The sequence below is a fragment of the Rhinolophus hipposideros genome (assembly GCF_964194185.1).
Source record: "Rhinolophus hipposideros genome assembly, chromosome: 6".
NCBI classification, from domain to species: domain Eukaryota; kingdom Metazoa; phylum Chordata; class Mammalia; order Chiroptera; family Rhinolophidae; genus Rhinolophus; species Rhinolophus hipposideros.
The window spans coordinates 5,064,519-5,084,107 of NC_138052.1; positions in this window are offsets into that span (position 1 = coordinate 5,064,519).

Consider the following 19,589-nt stretch of genomic DNA (forward strand, 5'->3'; position numbering starts at 1 on the left):
ATTATATTAGAAATCACTATTTCTATTTTAGAAATCACTATTTCTTGATTAAATATCTTGTTTCTTTTTTAAATTTCAGCTTTGTTTTCCTTTTGTTATTTTCAAGTTAAAATAAATGTGATGATTTATACTAAGATACAATTTTCTTCTGTTTTATAAAATTGTTTCTAAATACTTATTAAATTATTTATTAATGCTCATAAATGTTTCAGGAAAGAATTATGAAAAGATTTTTGGAATGTTAGTATGACTTATACTGGATGATGAGGGCATTTTCCTCGCTTTTCCTTATTTGAACTTTTTTATATCATTGAGTTTGCTGTTGTTATTAATGGGGAGCAGGACTCACCTAATAGTTATAATATCTTAATTCCATAAAAAGTAATACATTTATTGAAATTTTGAAAACACAAAGAAGAGAATACAAGCCTTTTGTATTTGTGCCATTTGGCACCCAATTTACTTTCTTAGCAAATCCTTATCTTCCCTCCATCATTCTCAGTATGGACCTAGGGTGACCCTTAGTCAAAGGCAAAGCTGTCAAACCCACTACCTCTCCCCAGTGCTGTGATGTGCCAATCTGCATTGAGTTGGTAAACTTAGAAGGGATTTATTTGAGTGCATAGCTACAAAAACTTCCACTCATTTATTTAAAACAAATTGGAGATGCCACTGATATAAGTCAGATATTCAGGAGATGGGCCCACATTGGCAGAGAAGAAAGAAGGATGATGTAAGCTTTTGATCAGGTGAACTTGCAGTAGAGAGGTAAATATGGGGTCAGACAACTATGTTCATGAACTCATCCTAGAAAAACTGCGACATACGTCATTGCTGAATATCACTAAGGTCACCTTCGACGTAGTCTCATTGGGAAGCTTTACACAAACACGAGCACCTAGTCCACCCTTTATAGCAATTTTGGAACTCTTTCTGGACTGGCCATCAGAGCTATTGTCGTATTACCCCTGATGTCCTAAATGTCATCAAAATGTCTTTCTTTCAATGTTTCCTTTATCTTTGGGTAAAGAAAGAAGTAATCAGGGGCCAGATCAGGTGAGTAGGGAGGGTGTTCCAATATAGTTATTTGTTTACTGGCTAAAACCTCCCTCACAGACAGTGCAGTGTGAGCTGGTGCATTGTCATGATGCAAGAGCCATGAATTATTGGCAAAAAGTTCAAGTCGTCTAACTTATTCACACAGTCTTTTCAGCACTTCTGAATAGTAAACTTGGTTAACTGTTTGTCCAGTTGGTACAAATTCTTAAGGAATAACCCCTCTGATATCAAAAAAGTTTAGCAACATTTTTACAACAAGTTCGTGAACTAATTGTCACATGTTGTATAGGCAATGAAACTTACAGGATTGGGTGGGAGCTCAGGACTGGTACTGTAAATTACAGAGTGCAAGAGCAGTGGACTCTCCAAAGCTGTCCAAGTGGTGTGTAGGGGTCAGGTGGGGTAGGGAGAGTCTCCAAAGGTTACCAGCATGAGCAAGTGTCACAGGATTTCATTGTTTCCTATGAGTAGCTTCTTTTTTGACAGTCATTAGTGGGCTGCACCATATGTGCATGGTAGAGGTAGTAGGATCAAGACTGTTATTTGTAGTCTTTCAAAGAACATGAAATGGATGTATACATAATTACCACATGTAAACATCAGTGGAAAGCAGTTGTATTTTTACCAGAAATTTTAAATACTAGGTTTCTATTTTTCTTGTTGTTGTGTGTACAATAATTTTTAAATATTTTTCCAACTTTGTAGATCTATGTCAAGATAATCAAAGAAAAGACAATTTATATTTCATTCCATTAGATATCATGTATACTAGTTTCAAGGATTTTTGAGTGTTGACAGAAAGTTTATATTTACTAGGAAATTATAATGATAGAATAAGAATTGCTGAAGCAAAAAATTTCCCAGATGATGCTGTTATAGAAAGTAATGTTATTAAAAATAAGTAGTAAAATTGTGGTCACGCAACAGCCTAGCCATTTGTCCCCCCACACCTTTTCTTAAGGAGAGAAGAGTCTGCGGGACTGTGCTTCTCTGGGACTGAGTTTGTTACACCTTGTGTCTCTGTTTGTTCTCCAAAAGAAGGGTTTGCAGTCAAAGACAAGTAAGATTCCCCACGAGGGGAACAACTCAAGCCAGACAGAACCCCATTGAGACCCCTGATGAGCTGCGTTGGAACATCTGGGAAGGGGCCTAACCTCCCCTTTCCCATGCTTGAGAAAAGCTGCTGCTGACTCTTGCTGCTCCCTCTCACCTCATTGTGAGAGAGGTCTTTGGAGCGATAAGATCCAGCTCTTTCTTCCCAGCTCATGGAAGAACTCCCCCCGCCCCAGGGAGGTGCATACCGCACCTTAGTCATCATGGGACTATATGCTTCAGCTGCTTTGGGACAAATAATTTCGGTTTGAAGTCATTTTCTGACATAGTGGTTGAGTTTCACAGACCGTGTCTTATAACTTCCTTGTGTGTAACAATAAATACTGTCAGTGGTCCAATTCGGGGCTCCAGTCTTTCGAGGCTGCGAGACCCTTGGCCCTCTGAGATTTAACTGCATTGAGTCTCTGCTTCTTTCTTATAGCTTAACCCAAAGCCGCCTCTTCTCGCCTCCCCACAGCCTGTGTTGTGATGGGACGCGAAATAAAATAATGTACTTGTTTTATTTGCATCTCTTCTGTAATACTCCAGCTTAATATTTTGTTATATATCATGGTGTTTAGTAATTTGGGCCCCCAAAATAATGACAGCAAATGATAGCACCATGGTGAAGAATACATAGACATTGGGTAGGAAAGAAACTGAACTGGATACAAATACCACTTCAACCACTTAAAGGCTTCATGACCTTGGACAAGAAATTCATCTTTCGTGTGACAGTTTCCTATTAGCAATACAGGAATGTGATTATCCTACAGGAGGGTTACAAGGATATGGGACAAAGTATGCACAGAATTTGGGATGTATAATGGCTTAATAAATGTCAATTACTGCTACAATAGACTGCAGAAAAATTATATTTTGAAAGTTTTGCCTCTTTAAGGGATGAATAATGTGACATTCAAAATACTTACAGATTTTAACATTTTTTATTAGCATCCTGATATCATTAACAGATGGATGGTTATTGGCACAGGCTGTTATTTCTTAGGTAGGAACATTTGCTTTCAGCTTGTTTGGCCGACATTCTCAGTTACATCCTAACTAACTATGATCTCACATTCTGTCATTGAAGTCCCAAACACTCAAAAGCACAGTCATTTTGATTGAATATGACTGCACACTTGTTGATGACATCCAACAGTCTTCAATATGGTTTACTCATCTCAGCAAGTAAGTTATGTGTACTGGATTGGATTCAACTACACAAACCTTCATTTCAAGCCCAAAGCCTTAAAATAATCTGGGTAAAGAGTAAAGCATGGGTAGGATCATGTTCTCCATACTTGCAATGTCTCCCTCACTTTAACCCAGCTTACACCTTGAACCCCAAACTTTCATTCAGTAATATCTTAATATTGTTTTAAAAAATACCCATGTGTGAAGCAATGTGTTAAATAATTTATATACATTAGCATTTTAAATCCTTTATAACAACTTTGAAAGGTTAGTATGTCTATTTTAAATGAGTAAATTGAGGTTTAAAAGGTTTGTATAATTTTTTTCAGATATTGTAAAGCTGGTAACTGGTAGAGCTAGATTTTAAGTTCAGGTTTTCCTGATTCCTAGACCCAGAGATCTCATTATGCATAGCACTGTGAGATTATGGTTATGCAAACATTGTGGTTCATTATTGTTCCTCCTATAATTTCCAAATCAAATGCACTTCACTGGTTCTCCATTGCCTATTATGTAAAGGTCACATGTTCAAATCATTCATTATCTTAACTCAGACTTTATCTCATCCTAACTTCCTGCCACATCACAGAGAACATCCTGCTTTCCTGCAAGCCTGTCACTCATGTTAGTGAGTGCCTGCTGTTCTCAGCCTGCTCAGGAGAGAAACCTGTACAGCAAATCCATCCTAAGCCAGGATGACTCCAAAGACTTCATAAAAGGAAGTGAAGAATGACAGAACATGATAGGGAAAATTTATTAGGAAGAATATCTTAAGACACCCTGTAAGTATTTATTGTATTTTCCTTTGTATCTTCTGAAGGTGTGTACTTTCAATGTCCTTTTAATCTGCAATAGGTAGGGGGTTTTTTTGAATGTAGAACACAGTACAACGTAGAAAACAATCTTTGTGGTCTATTAGTTTTGATTCATTTCAAATTTTTATTAAATACACAGTATAAATTCATGCCCAGTTCGGTAGAGTACGTGGTTAAATTAAATTGTCCCCTTCACTTGCAGAATGGGATGTGCAGGAGATGTCAGTATTTCGACATTTTATAAGCTCTATCCAGTGACATGTGTAAGTTGTCATGCTTGATGCTAACTGCTCCATTGGCGTACAATGGAAGGAATGAGAGAGACTGAGAGATGGCACCCAGAAAGGCAAACAGATGGTACAGCATAGACTCACTTCCAATCAACATCTGCTTGGGATCCCACATTCCAGTTATGGCTTTCAGTTCTACGATTTCACAAATGGACATCATCAGAGAAACTAATGATTGGATACACCTGTCCTGATGTAAATCAAATTCACTTGACTCTGCTCTCTAAACTACATACCAGGGTGTCTTTTATAATCAGGGCTTTTCCTTTCCTATGACTGAAATGTTTGTCTCCGTATTTAGGGCCCTTCCATTTTAAAGACATGCACTCTGAAAACTGAACTCACATACAAAATGTTGAAGCAAAGAAAAATGGATAGTCCTTAGGTGTCATTTACTGAGCCTAATGTAAACTGTGGTGAAAACATTTGCCATACAGTAGTATTTACCACAGGGTTCAGAATAGCCAGGGCAAAATGATCCCCTTCCTTGATTTTTATAAATAATTGCCACTCTAATAATAACTGTTTTAGAATTGTTTTTTTAAAAAATAGTATTAAAAAAAAACACACAAAACAACATTCTTTCAAAACTTGCTTTTGAGAACCAGATCTTTCTAGATTTGGCCTGTCTTTTCAGATTACTGCTTTAAGTGAATGAATGCCATTCCCTGTGGGAGTACTCAATGGGGGTCCACAGAATTGCCCTGACAAAAGCAGTGCTGGCAGGAACTTATTGGGAGCCACCCCTGGCTCTCTCCTCATTGGCCCTCTGAAGAGAATCGAGGTTTGTTCTGAGCAGTCTCTTCCCTTTCTCCAGCCTCCAGGGTGACTCTTAAATTGTTAAATTGACTCTTAAACTTTTGCAATGGAGAATAGAGTGAAAATGCGATGGAAGCAGATTGGTGTGGCTGTGTGAAGGCCAGAGCTGCAAGGACGTTTTACAGGAATGTTAAAGAAAGCAGTGCTTGTGAAACTGTATTCATTAGAAGAACCCCCTACTTTATTTAACTTTAAATCAATGGGAAAATAATCTGACTTTCAAAAGTTTACAAAAAAGGTGTTTTTTTTTAGTTTTGTTTTTGTGAAATTATAAGAAAATATAATCAAAACACTTATAATTTTGCAATTTCATTTTAATTTATTGGGGTTACATTGATTAATAAAATTAATCAAATGTACAATTTTGTAATATGTCATCTGTATATTACATTGTGTGTTCACCATCCCAAGTCACCATGTATTTGACCACCTTTTCCCTCTCTTACCTCCCTCTCCCCCTTTACCCTCTGGTAATCACTAAACTACTGGCCGTGTTTATGTGTTTTTGCTTTTTTTTTTGTCTTGTTGGTTTGTTGCTTTCAATTTTATATTCCACATATGAGTAAAATCATATGGTTCTTGACTTTTTCTGTCTGACTTATTTTGCTTAGCATGATAATCTCAAGATCCATCCATGTTTTCACACATGGCACTATTTCATCTTTTCTTACGGCCAATATTCCACTCTATATATGTACCACATCACCTTTATCCAATCATCTATTGAAGGACACTTTTGTTGTTTCCATGTCTTGGCCAACTTGAATAAAGCTGCAATGAACATTGGAGTACATATATCTTTACAGATAAATTGTTTTCAGATTTTTCGGGGTAGATGCCCAGAAGAAGGATTGCTGGGTTGTTTCGTTTCATAGACTCTGATGAAATTGAAAATTAATCCTTATTACCTTTTAGTCCAATACTGTGTTATCATTGCACTTGCTCACTAGGTCACCTTTTCAATTTGCTTAATATGTATTTTTGTTGTTATACATTGTTGCAACATGTATATGATGTTATCATAATTTTTAAATTTATAGATATAGTATATTTTTACATAGTGCATTTTTCTTAGATGTTTTTATTAATTGCTTAGATTGTAAGCTTTATCCACATATCTATGTATATACCTAATGGAATGCTTTCAACTGTTGTATAAAACTCTAAATGTTTATGTGTCACTCTCCTGTGCTAGACGCACAGGATGTTCCAGTTCTCAGCCCCTGTATATAATATAACAATTAATATTTGTGTATATATTCCTTTCTGGACTTGTGTGAGAATCTCTTTGAGGTATACATATGGGGATATATTTGCTATACATAACAAGGAACAGAATTTGTAAGTCAAAACATATGCATATATTTAATGTGACGACCAGTCAGTCCCTGTCCAGGACAGCTGCTCAGCTCATACTCCCTGCAGTACTGAATGAAGGTCTTTATAGTCTCCATTCTTGCTAACACAACGTTTTACCTATCTTTTTTATCTTTGTCAGATTAATAAGTGTAACCTGGTTTATCAATACATATTTCAATTCTAGATAGTTTTATTTTAACTGTCTGGATACATTTTATCTGAATGACGTGGGTTACAGCTTTACACATAGTACAAATATATACTTTCCATTTACAGCGAGGCAAATAAGGACTACACCAGTGAAGGGGAAGGTAAAACTCTGCACTTGTTTCAGTTTGGAGAATAACAAGAAGGTAAATGTCAAAGAACTCATGGAAACAACTGAGAGCATAGCGCAGTGATGTCCAACCAGATATTGACCAATGCACTATTTTATAATGCATGTTCCATAATGCCCCTTTACTATTTTGAAATTGAATTTATAGATAATGTAACTTACCAACATAACATTTAAAAATAGATATTGCTCTAAGGCTGTATAAAGAAGAAACAAAGGGAAAGTAAGTTACAATGAAATAATGTGCTTTTTGATTTGCAAATGACTAGGAAGGGCTATTACAGAAGACATGAAGAAAGAAATGCTTGCACCTGTACATAGAATCATAATGAAAGCAACGGCTTTACAAGTTGCCTGAAACAGGTGTATTCTATTAGCAATTCAAACATTACAGTATTGCTGTTCATGGTGCGCTTTTTGAAGAGTGAAAAATTATTGGTAGTGTTAACAAAAAAAAGTAAAATCTTGCCTCAACTTACAGGTTAGTTGAGAAAACTCAGTAATATTAAAACCATGCAAAAATATACAACTCTTTTTTTTATAATACAAAATTGAGTTAGATTCCAAGCTCAAATATTTTGAACAAGTTTTTCTCCCTGAATGAATGTCCATTAAGATATTTGAAAATGACAAGATAATTAATTTGGGGGAATTTCCAATGTTCTATTATGTTTGTTTCTGCCCGTGAAATACCATCAGGACTTTTGAACAACCAGGACATCCCATGGGTGTGGAAAACTACAAGTATTGCTAAATGTAGCTGAAACCTAATCTAAACATGTTATTACTGTTTCAAGTATGGTCAAATATTCTTAATCTACCAAGTCACTAACCAGTTACAGTGCAAGCTGAACAAATACCAATGTCAAAGTCAAATTGCTGAGTTCAAATAATTTACATACATAAAACCATAATGTATGTACAGAAAAAATAACTGTGACAGCTAAATGTGATAACTTCTGTTTCATCATCTATGTTAGAACCAATAATTACCAAGAATAGATAATACAATTTTTTATTTGGTCCAGATTGGATTTCAATCGTGATTTTCTCTCTAGGATATAAACTCCATTGAGTTACGTACAAGGTGTGATCATAAACTATGGTGAACGTTTAAATTAAGAGAATATGTTACAGTAACAGACACATTGCCATTTAATCCCCTCAAAAGACCCCCCCTCACTTCCAACACACTTATCCCATCATTCTTGCCACTTTCTGAAGCAGTTCTGGAAGTCCTCTTTCATGAGTGTCTTTGGCTGTGCTGTCGTGGCTGCCTCCATGTTCTGAATCATTTTGACTTTGGGGAAGACCCAGAAGTCACAACCTGCCAGATCCAGTGAGTAAGGTAGGAGAGGACTCACTGTAATGTTTTTATTTGAAAGAAATTGCCATACCAGAAGTGATGTGTAATACGAAGCCTTTCCACTGTGATCACAAAATATGGTGAATGCCACTGCCAAGTTCCATCCAATGAAAAGGCACGGATCTTTAATACAGGAAGCAGTTTGTCAACCTTAGCAAAGTGTGTAACAAGTTTCAGCTTGTTCAGTGCAATAAGTCAAATGTGAGCTTCAGCTGAGAGAAGATGTGTTTGAAAGTGTGCCATATATCATCCTCCATAATGACAATGCTCCATATCACACATCACTTTGGTAAATTTTGTCAAATAAAAACATTATGGTGTGTCCTCATCCACCTTATTCACTGGATCTGGCACCATGTGACTTCTGGATCTTCCCCAAACTCAAAAGGACCATGAAAGGTAGACATTTGAATAGATTCAGGACATCGAGGCAGCCACGATAGCACAACTGAAGATACTCATGAAAGAGGACTTCCAGAACTGCTTCAGAAAGTGGCAAGGATGATGGGATAAGTGTGTTTGAAGCTAGGGGAGTATTTTGAGAGTGATTGATAGTAATGTGTCTTTTACTGTAATATATACTTTTTTTTTTATTTAAACATTCACTGTGTTGTTTAATCATACCTTATATCTTTCGTAAATTTCCAACCCAACCTGAGGGATTGAATTGTTGATATTTGTTACACAGCATTGTTATTTACTATCAGTAAAATAGTACATGCACCATCATGCCCCAAAGCAGATACAAATAGATGTCAGTGTATTTTCAATGATAGATAATTGTTTCTAAAAATGAGACCTCATGTCTCTGACTAGGAATTGTGTTTTGCATGACTGCCTCTCAATATGCATACAATAAGTTCTGTGGATTGATTAACTTCTAATTACAGACAGAATCATTGAAAATAAAGTCTGCTTTAGAGACTTTAGTTTATATTAATGCAAAAGAAGAAAAAATATTAATAGGAAGAAATATTTCACAATAAAGAGAATTGATGAGACTTTTGGGGCATTTGGGGTTAGGTCTTTCTTCCAGATTCATTCCGTAACATTTCATTAATCTTCAAAAGGTGGAGAAATTTTAGTTTCAACATCAAATGTCTAACACTCTTTGAAACACTGCATAAGTATATTTTTGAAGTCGTTCCTTATTCTCTGAAATGTCCCCTGTGTGTGTGGTGGGTGGGGTAAGGTGGGCAGATTCAAAGTGAAGCTCTCTATTTAAGTCTATGATTAGCTTCAGATTCTTAATGTAGTTAGGCTACTGACTCACTAATGTGGATTCTGTTAAGGTCTGCTATTTTACAACTGGCAGTTTTAAAGTAATCACTCTATCTGTTGTACATCATTTGTCATACGTAGTAGGTCCTAATTTCCCAAAGTTCATTCTGAGAGATAACTCTTGCACAAAAAGTACATCTTCATTTTTACCCACAATGTCCTTTAAACAATTAATGCATGTTAGAGAAACAGCAGCAGCTCCAGAAAACACATCAACCTTTTAAATTAGTGTACAATCCATTGGCGTTGATGAAAGGCAATATCATAAAGAGAGTGGCTGACATTCAGTTTCCCCTTGGGGAATTAAGAACAATAGCAAGTTTTGTAATGCATTTATGCAGTGGTTAGAGATCCTTAGATGAAATGTGTGGTACAGAAACAAGGCAGAATAAATGGAGTATGCTGGCTTTTATCTTTTAAAAGTGAAGTCTGATGTTCAGCTGGGCACAGTGGATGGAGGACGGGTGTGGGAGGACACAGGCATGAGTGCAGGGAAGGTAGGCAGGCATACAGAGATGAAAAGAAAAGGAGAGTCTCAAAAGCTTCTTTCCAGAATAAGAAGCAAGAGGGTTATTGCCAGTGGAGAAATTTCCAAATAGAATTGATGCTCTTTTATTTTGCTGTTGCTTTTCACAAGTTGAGTGTTTGGGGGCAGACATAGCTGTCTGCATAGAGACAGTCTGCTTGTTTTAACAGAATGCTGCATTCAAAGCCTCTCCAACAGCGACAGTTCAGATCATCTGCCTTCACCGGGAGCAGACAATAATCCAGTGTCACACCTCCACTGCTACCAAAGTGTATAACTAACTATGGAGAAAGTTTACGAGGAGAGGTCATATGTAGCTGAAAATGTAAAGAAACAGAAAGGATATTAACAGTCTGAAATCTAGACAAAGATGCCATGTTACCAAAGAAATAGACTGTGATAAAAACCAGATTGGTCATGAGAGTAAAGAATAAAAATAAAATGGACTTGTGAACTGGTAAATGGGAATGTCAAAGTTAGAGAAATCAGACCTTGCGACAAGGACTTTTCTATGGATCTATTCAAATAGTGCAGATAATAAGGATCAATCAAAATAGAAAGGATGAGAGGGAAATCACATTTTGACTCACTACAGATAGCTCGCCCCTGTTCTAAAGACTTTGTTTTCACCAGTTCAGTGGATCTCAAAATCTTGTCCATGGCCGGATCGTATCAGCCTCACCTGAGCACCTGGCATGAGAACCTCGGAACGGGGCCTGGGAATCTGGGTGTCAACAAATTCTCAAGAGATTCTGCATGTGCCCCTAAGTTTGAGAACCTCGGTGTTAATTTACATAATCTTCACAACAGCTCAGCAAGCTGATTATTGTTTAGATTGACTTTTAAGGTAATGAAGCAAACCCAGTGAGATTAGGGAATATGTGAAATATAAGCATCAGGGCTCATATTCACACCCAGATCTGTCCGACTTCAGTACCTGCTTCTTGTCTGCTTTTTTTCACACTGTTTCCCGGTAGGCACTATAAATATCTGGTCTAAATGTAAGGGGAAGACAAGTGCTGTATACATAATCAGGTGAAGTCTGTATGCTTCATGAATAGGTGATATGTTAGGCAAGGTGTTAAAAGGTGGAAGGGTTTTAGATTCTAACAACAGTTTCAATTAGAATTGGTAGTCTATAAGAAGCAACTACATATTTTGTCGACAGATTAGATTAGGTTACCCACAGCCAACTGCTGGATACCAAGCTAAAAGCCCAAAGACTTTTTTGAGCCAGGGTGTCTCTGGTCAGAGCAGTGATTTTCAAAGTGTGCCCTGGACCAGCAGCATCATTTACAAATTTGTTACAATTGCAAATTCTGATTCCAAGAATCAGATGCTCAAATGGGGCTGAGAAATCTTTGCTTTGGTTAGCTCCAGGTGACACAGATGCACACTAAAGTTAAACTGCTGGACTACAGATGAAACTGACCTCAGAGGGAGTAATGTCATAAATGGGGTAATTAGCAATTAACTAACGAGGAATGGTCAGAGAGCAAGACAGTCTGAAACTCAGAGCTGCAGAAAAGAAAAATAAGGCATGCACAGAAAAGCCAGGAGGCTTAGGGAAATCGTTGGAAGCTGATCAGTCTTCTTTTCCTGTGGCATCTTCTTGCTTGATCAACGCAAACGATGTGTCAAAGGGTAATTTACTCACTGTTAGTGAAGCAGTTAGTGGTGATGAAATTTTCTTGTGAATAAGATAATGTGCAATTATTATTTTATGTATTTAACAGAACTTGAAATCAAACCCCTCACCAGGCAGACTCACTGATGTTACGTCCAGGCCCGGTAGGTAGGAAAAACCTTCTTGCAGAGGAACTTTCCTGTTGCAGTTCTCTCAGTGGTGATGCTGCCACAGCAGCTGTGGGATAGGCTCAGAAACAATTCGGCGTCTAGGGTCATTATCAGTTTTGTAATCTCCTTATTGTCCAGGACTATAATGATCATTTTTCAGTTTATGAGTGTATTTTGGTGGTTAATGAGGTTCAGTTTTGGAAAAGGGCCAGGTTTAATTGGCCAAGCTCATTATGTAGCACAGTAAGTTTAGAGCTTCACCTTGAAACCCTTTTTCTATGTTCAAATGGTGCTACTTCTCTGACAGTGCAGACCCTGGCCGTGCTGTTGCAGTGGAGAGGTGATGTGCAAGGGATTTGGCATCAGGCAAGCGTAGGTCTCCGGCCCATTTATAAACTAGAGTGCCCTGCCTTGGAGCCTCTCTTCTCATATGTACGTTGGAAATACCTAACCTTAAAATAACTGTTACTTGAGGGGGTTAAAATGATAATGTAAAGAGTCTGGAACATAATAGGTATTTTTTATTGAATACTTACTCTACACTAATATATATTTACTCAAGTTACTTTTCAGTTCTTACCCTAGAGCTTCTCCAACATTACCACTGTAATAACTTTCATAAAAGAATAATGAGATCACAATAATCTAAAGACAGAGTACAATGTGGCCTACAAATAGCATCAAGTTTGGAGGAATACATTAATTTTATGTTAGTTTTTATGTGAATGATAAATGTAACTGAAACACAATTACATTTCTTTTATATAAAATATATATTTTAAATTACTCATTTCAAGTTCACAAGTAATTAGAGATGTGGTACTTTCCCCCCAGGGCTTCAATAATTATACAAGGAATGATAACTAGTTATCTGGAGAGCAAAGGGTGTCTTCTGTCGGGGAAGAGGTTAAGTGCTTCATTTGCATTATCTTGGGAAATACTCCCATTGACCTCATGTGGTAGGTGCTACTGCTATTTCTACTATATAAAGAGACTGCTTTGAGAGGTTAAGTAAACTTCTCAAGATACAGAGCTTGAAAGGGGTAAAAATTTGAACCCAGGTTATCTGACCTCAGACCCAAGTTTCTAATATCTCAGTGGAGGTTTTATTCTCTCTTGATTTCTTTCTTCACCGAAATACATTTATTTATAACTTGACTTCTAAATAGTTTTCCAATTTCAAAAACTGTTGTTTAACTTCCACACATTTGTGAGTTTTCCAATTTTTTGAATAGATAAATTAAGTTGACAAACACTTAGCTAAACTAAGAAAAAAAGAGAGAATACTCAAATAAATTTATAAGTGAAACAAGAGATATTATAACTGGTACCACAGAAGTATAAACGATGATAAGAAGCTACTATGAATAATTATATGTCAACAAATTGGAATATCTAAAAGACATGGATAAATTCCTAGAAACATACAACCTACCAATACTAAATCAGGAAGAAATAGAAAAATCTAAATAGTCCAATTCCTAGCAAGGACATTGAATCTGTAATCAAAACCTCTCAAAAAACAGAAGTCTAAGACCAGATAAATTCACTGGTGAAGTATGCCAAGCATTTAAAAAAGAATTTACACCAATCCTTCTCAAATTATTTATAAAATGAAGATCAGGATATACTCCCAAACGTATTTTATGAGACCAGAATTGACCACATAACAAATCCAGACAAGGACACAATAAGAAAAAAAAAAAAAACTACATATCAAAATCCCTGATGAATATAGATACAAAAATCCTCAAAAAATACTAGAAAACTAATTTTAACATATCATAGGGATTATACATTGTGGTCAAGTGGGGTTTGTTCCTGGGGTGTACAGATGTTTCAACACACGCAAATCAATAAATATAATACATTGCATTAACAGAATGAAGGATGGAAATCACACGATTATTTCAATAGATGCAGAAAAAATATTTAACAAAATTCAACACTCTTTTATGATATTAAAAAAACCCACCTCTCAACCAATTAATTATAGAAGGAATGTACCTTCACATAATGCAGGCCACATAGGACAGGCTCACAGCTAATATCGTACTCAACGGTGAAGATCTGGATCAAGAGGATGGTCACTCTCACCTCTTCTATTTAACACAACACTGAAAGCCCCACCAGAGCAACTGGGCAAGATAAATAAATAAATAAATAAATAAATAAATAAATAGCATACAGATTGGAAATGAGGACGTGGAATCGTCCCTGTTTGTACATAACATGATTGTATACATTGAAAAACCTAAAAGATTCCACCAAAAATCCACTACTACTACTAAACAATTTCAGTAGAGTTGCAGGATACAAAACCAACATGAAAAAATCAGTTGCATTTCTACATAGGAACAACAAAGTATCCTAAAAGTAAATTTAAAAAATAATCCCATTTATAATAGCATCAAAAACAATAAAATATGTGGGAATAAACTTAGCCAAGGAGGTGAAAAATCTGCATGTTGAAAACTATAACACATTAATAAAATAAATTGAAGAAGAGACAAATGAATGGAAAGACATTCCATGTCCATGACCTGGAATAATTAACACTGTTAAAATTTTCATATTACCCAAGCAATCTATAGACTTCTGGTGATTCCTATCAAATTTCCAATGGCATTTTTCACATAAATAGAAAAAAAAAATAAGTCCTAAAATTCATATGGAACCAAAAAAGACCCTGAATAGCCAAAGCAATCTTTTTTTTTTTGTCTTTTTTTTTTTTATTAGTTTCAGGTGTACAAGACAAGGTAATACTTAGACGTTCATCATTTATATCCCTCACACTGTGAACCCCCCTCTCCCCATCCACTATCCCTCCGACCTCACACTGAACCATCGCATTATATATATATATAAAATTATAGTTGGCATTCATTAATGTTTAGCTTCTGGTGTACAATGCCATGATCAGGTATCCACAGTATCCCTGAGGTGGTCTCCCAAATAGGACGCATGTCCATCGGATACCCAACAAAATCTTTACAACATTATTGAATACCTTCCCCAAATTAATTTTCAAAATAACCCTGAGGCCATCTTGTGGTTACCAGCTGCTTCCAAATCCCTTCACCTTTCCCCTTATTCCCAACCACCCCCCCCACACCCATCTAACAACTCTCGGTTTTTTCTTTGTTTCCCAAAAACTGTTTCTGATTAGTTCATTCACATAGTCTTTTCTTTAGATTCCATATATAAGTGAAATCATATGGTACTTGTCTTTCTCTTTCTGACAAAGCAATCTTGAAGAAAATAAACAAAGCTGGAGGCATCATGGTACCTGATTTCAAAATATACCAGAAAACTATAGTAATCAAAACAGTATGGTATTGACATAGAAAAAGATATATAGACCAATAGGACAGAGTAGAGACCCCAGGCATAAATGCACACATTTACAGTCAATTGATCTTCAAAATATGCCAAGGACACAATAGGGAAAGACAGTCTCTTCAAAAAATGGTGTTGGGAAAACTGAATATCTATCTTCAGAAGAATAGAATTGGACCCTTATTTCATACCAGGTACAAAAATCAACTCAAAATAGATTAAAGACATAAATGTAAAATCTAAAACTGTAGAACCATTGGAAGGAAACATACGGGAAAAGCTTCTTGACATTAGTCTGGGCGATGATTTTATGTATATGACCCCAAAAGCACAGACAACAAAAACAAAAACAGACAAATGGGATTTCAGTAAGCTGAAAAACTTCTTCACAGCAAGACAATGAACAGAGTATAACAGACAACCTATAAATTGGGAGAAAATACTTGCAAACCACAGATCTGATAAGAGGTTAATATCCAAAATATGTAAGGAACTAATACTACTCAATAGCAATAAAACAAATAATCCAATTTAAAGGGGCAAAGAACCTGAATAGGCATTTGTCAAAAGAAGACATACAAATGGCCAACAGATATAAGAAAAAAATCCTCTTCTTCACTAACTGCCATAAAAATGCAAATTGAAACCATAATAATATATCACCCTGTACCTGCTATACTGGCTATTATTGAAAAGATCAAGGTAAGTATCGGCGAGGATATGGAGAAAAGGGAACCCTTGACCAGTGTTGGTGGGAATGTCAATTGGTACAGCCATTATGGAAACCAAAATGGAGGTTCTTCAAAAACTTAGAACTACCATGTTCAGCAATTCCACTTCTGGGTATTTATCCAAAGGAAATGAATTAGTATCTTGAAAAGATACCTGTACCTTCATGATCATTGCAGCATTATTCACAATATCCAAGATATCAAATCAACCTAAGTGTCTATCACATTAGCAACAATGTGATAACATTGGAGGATACTATGCTAAGTAAAATAAGCTATGCACATAAAAACACATTCTTTAAACCTAGATGGTCTCACTCATGTGCAGAATCTAAAAAATTCAATTTCATAAAAGAAGAGAATAGAATGGCTGTTGCCAGGGGATGTGGGTGGGAGAAATGGGAGATGTTGATTAAAGATGCAAAGTTTCAGTTATGCAGAGTGAATAAATTCTGGACATTTAATGTACAGTATAACTACTATAGTTTAATAATACCATAGTGTATACTCAAAATTTTCTATTTGCTAAAAGAGTGTGTGTTAAATGTTTTTCACTACAAACAAAAAATGATAGCTAGGTGAAGTGATAGATACGTTAATTAGCTTGCGTGACTGTGTAATTAATTCACAATACAAACCTATATCAAATCAGCATATTTTACATAGTAAATACAAGTATTTTTTTGTCAGTTTTATTTCAATAAAGATAGAAGAAAATTTATTTCAAAATCTTTTCACTTTTCCATTCTCACCACTCCTGCTTTTGTTTAGGATATCCTCACTCTGCAGTGCATTACAAGTAAGCAGCTATGATAATGTGATTATTTCTATAATTGAAGAGGGTAGAATTTGCTCCAGAACTAATAACAAATAAATTGATATGCAGTAAATAGTACAGTCCAGCACCAAGATAAACACTTTGCACAGAAAAAAAAGCTTTAAAAAAATTTGTTGAATTTAATAAAAGCGTGTAAAGAAAGAAACTTAATACATTAATTTAGTCATATTAGAAAAACCTGCTATATAGAATTACTATGGTAACTGATTATAACCCAAAATAAATTCCCAAAGTGCCTTAAATTCCTTCAGTTTAATTCAAGCTGTTCATTCACTTTGCTATTTATTCATTCATTTATTCAACAAACATTTTATCTAGTGCTTACAATGTTACAAAAAAGTCCATGTAGAATCCAGGCAGTATAAAGAACAATCAAACCTAGTATTTGCCTTTCAGGAATCACAAGTTGGTGATTTAATTTGTTCACTTTTTTAATTATCTGAAACCAGTGAAACTGCCTATCTGGCCATCATTCCACAAAAGGTTTACACCAATTCAGACTGACAAATAATCATGTTAATTAAATGAGTAGGAATTGAGGGAGGGTGGCCAGGTATAGCAAATAAAAAGAAGCATGGAATTAAGTTTGAATTTCAAAACATGACCCATGAAATAATTGGTGTGTACTTATATTAGTTTTCTTTACCTGGAATTCAAATGTAGCTCTTTGCCCTGTATTTCATCTGGAGACTCTAGTTTAGGGGCTCCTATAATCCCATTCCCTCTTTTTGTTTTAGTAGAAGTGTAGAGAAAAGAGCACTGCCTACTGAGCCCTCTCCCCCATGGTCTACCAACCTCAGTTTCAGCACCTCAAACAAAACTAATGAGTTTTTGAGACCCCTGTACGGAAGGCATTTTTCTCAAGGTAAGTTACATACCCCAACAGACATATTTTCTACTCAGAGAGCAAGCTTTCTCATTTAAGTCTGCCTGTCAGGGAAAAATTTGAGTACAGTGATATTTTTAATATCATATTTCACTCGAGGATTTCAAAGCACTTTAGAAGTAATTACATTATCAATGCCTTTGTGACCTCTTTGAAGTAGCTAGTGGGCATGTATTATTTACAATCTCATTATGGATGGAGAAACTCAGATAAAGAAAGGCTTGGTGGTTTGATGGAGGTCACACAGTGAAACACTAGTGAAGCTCAGTACAGAACGTCAGATTGGTAAGCAGTGAGGCGCTGTGCGCTTAGGGCATGGGCGGTTTCACCAGACACGAAATGTGTTAGAGACTCCAAAAAGAAAGAAATCGTAATAACAATAAACTGGAATTATTATTTATGTCCTTTTTCCTCTGTCCCTGCTAATCTCTCCTGCCCCATTCTGGGGTAGTCTCACATGGGTGGGATGGCTGCATGGTAGTTGGCAGGGGAGACAAAGCCCTTTCCTACCAGACATGGCACTGCATGTCTCGTCCCCGTTCCGTTCCGATGAATGAGTAACAACATGAGAGGCAGAATGAGCATTGAAGTGAGGCAGACATAAGAACCAAACAGCTGAAATCCTAGTCTTCTCCCTGCACTAGATGTGTAACCCTGCGGAAGTCACCCAAGTCTATTAGACTCAGGGTCCTTATCTCTTTTATAAAGATGTTAATATCAATCTTGACGTGTTGTGCTATCATACATGCTATTCACAAAAGACTTAGCAAATGTTCAATACATATTTGGACCAAATAGACTAGCATCAACCATTCCATATATTTCCTTCTTCTCGCTGGTCCTTGGTTCATCAGTAGATAAAATGATGGGATTAGAAACGGATGACCTCCAACACTTGTTACTATTTGTCTTGTTCATGACAGCCATTCTGACTGGGGTGAGGTGATATCTCATTGTGGTTTTTATTTGCATTTCTCTGATGATTAGCGATGTGGAGCATTTTTTCATATGTCTATTTGCCATTTGTAAGTCCTCTTTGGAGAAATGTCTCTTCGGGTCCTCTGCCCATTTTTCAATTGGGTTGTTTGCTTTTTTGTTGTTGAGTTGCATGAGTTCCTTGTATATTTTGTATATTAGCCCCTTATCAGAGGCACTGTTTGCAAAAATCTTCTCCCATTCAGTTGCTTGCCTCTTTATTTTATTGATGGTTTCTTTTGCTGTGCAGAAGCTTTTAAGTTTCATATATTCCCATTCGTTTATTTTAGCTTTTACTTCCATTGCCTTTGGAGTAAAGGCAAAATGCTCTTTGAACCCAAGGTCCATAAGTTTAGTACCCATGTTTTCTTCTATGCAGTTGATTGTGTCAGGTCTTATGCTTAAGTCTTTGATCCATTTTGAATTAATTTTGGTACATGGTGACAGATACAGTCTAGTTTCATTCTTTTGCACGTGGCTATCCAATTCTCCCAGCACCATTTATTGAAGACAAATAGTAACAAGTGTTGGAGATGCTGTGGAGAAAAAGGAACCCTCATACACTGTTGGTGGAAATGCAGACTGGTGCAGCCGCTATGGAAGGCAGTGTGGAGGTTCCTCAAAAAATTATGAATAAAATTGCCATATGACCCAGCAATCCCTCTCCTGCGCATCTACCCAAAAAATCTGAAAACATTTATACATAAAGACACGTGTGCTCCAATGTTCATTGCAGCTTTGTTCACGGTGGCCAAGACATGGAAACAACCAAAACGTCCTTCGATAGATGCATGGATAAAGAAGTTGTGGTATATATACACAATGGAATACTATTTGGCGGTAAGAAAAGATGATATAGGAACATTTGTGACCACATGGATG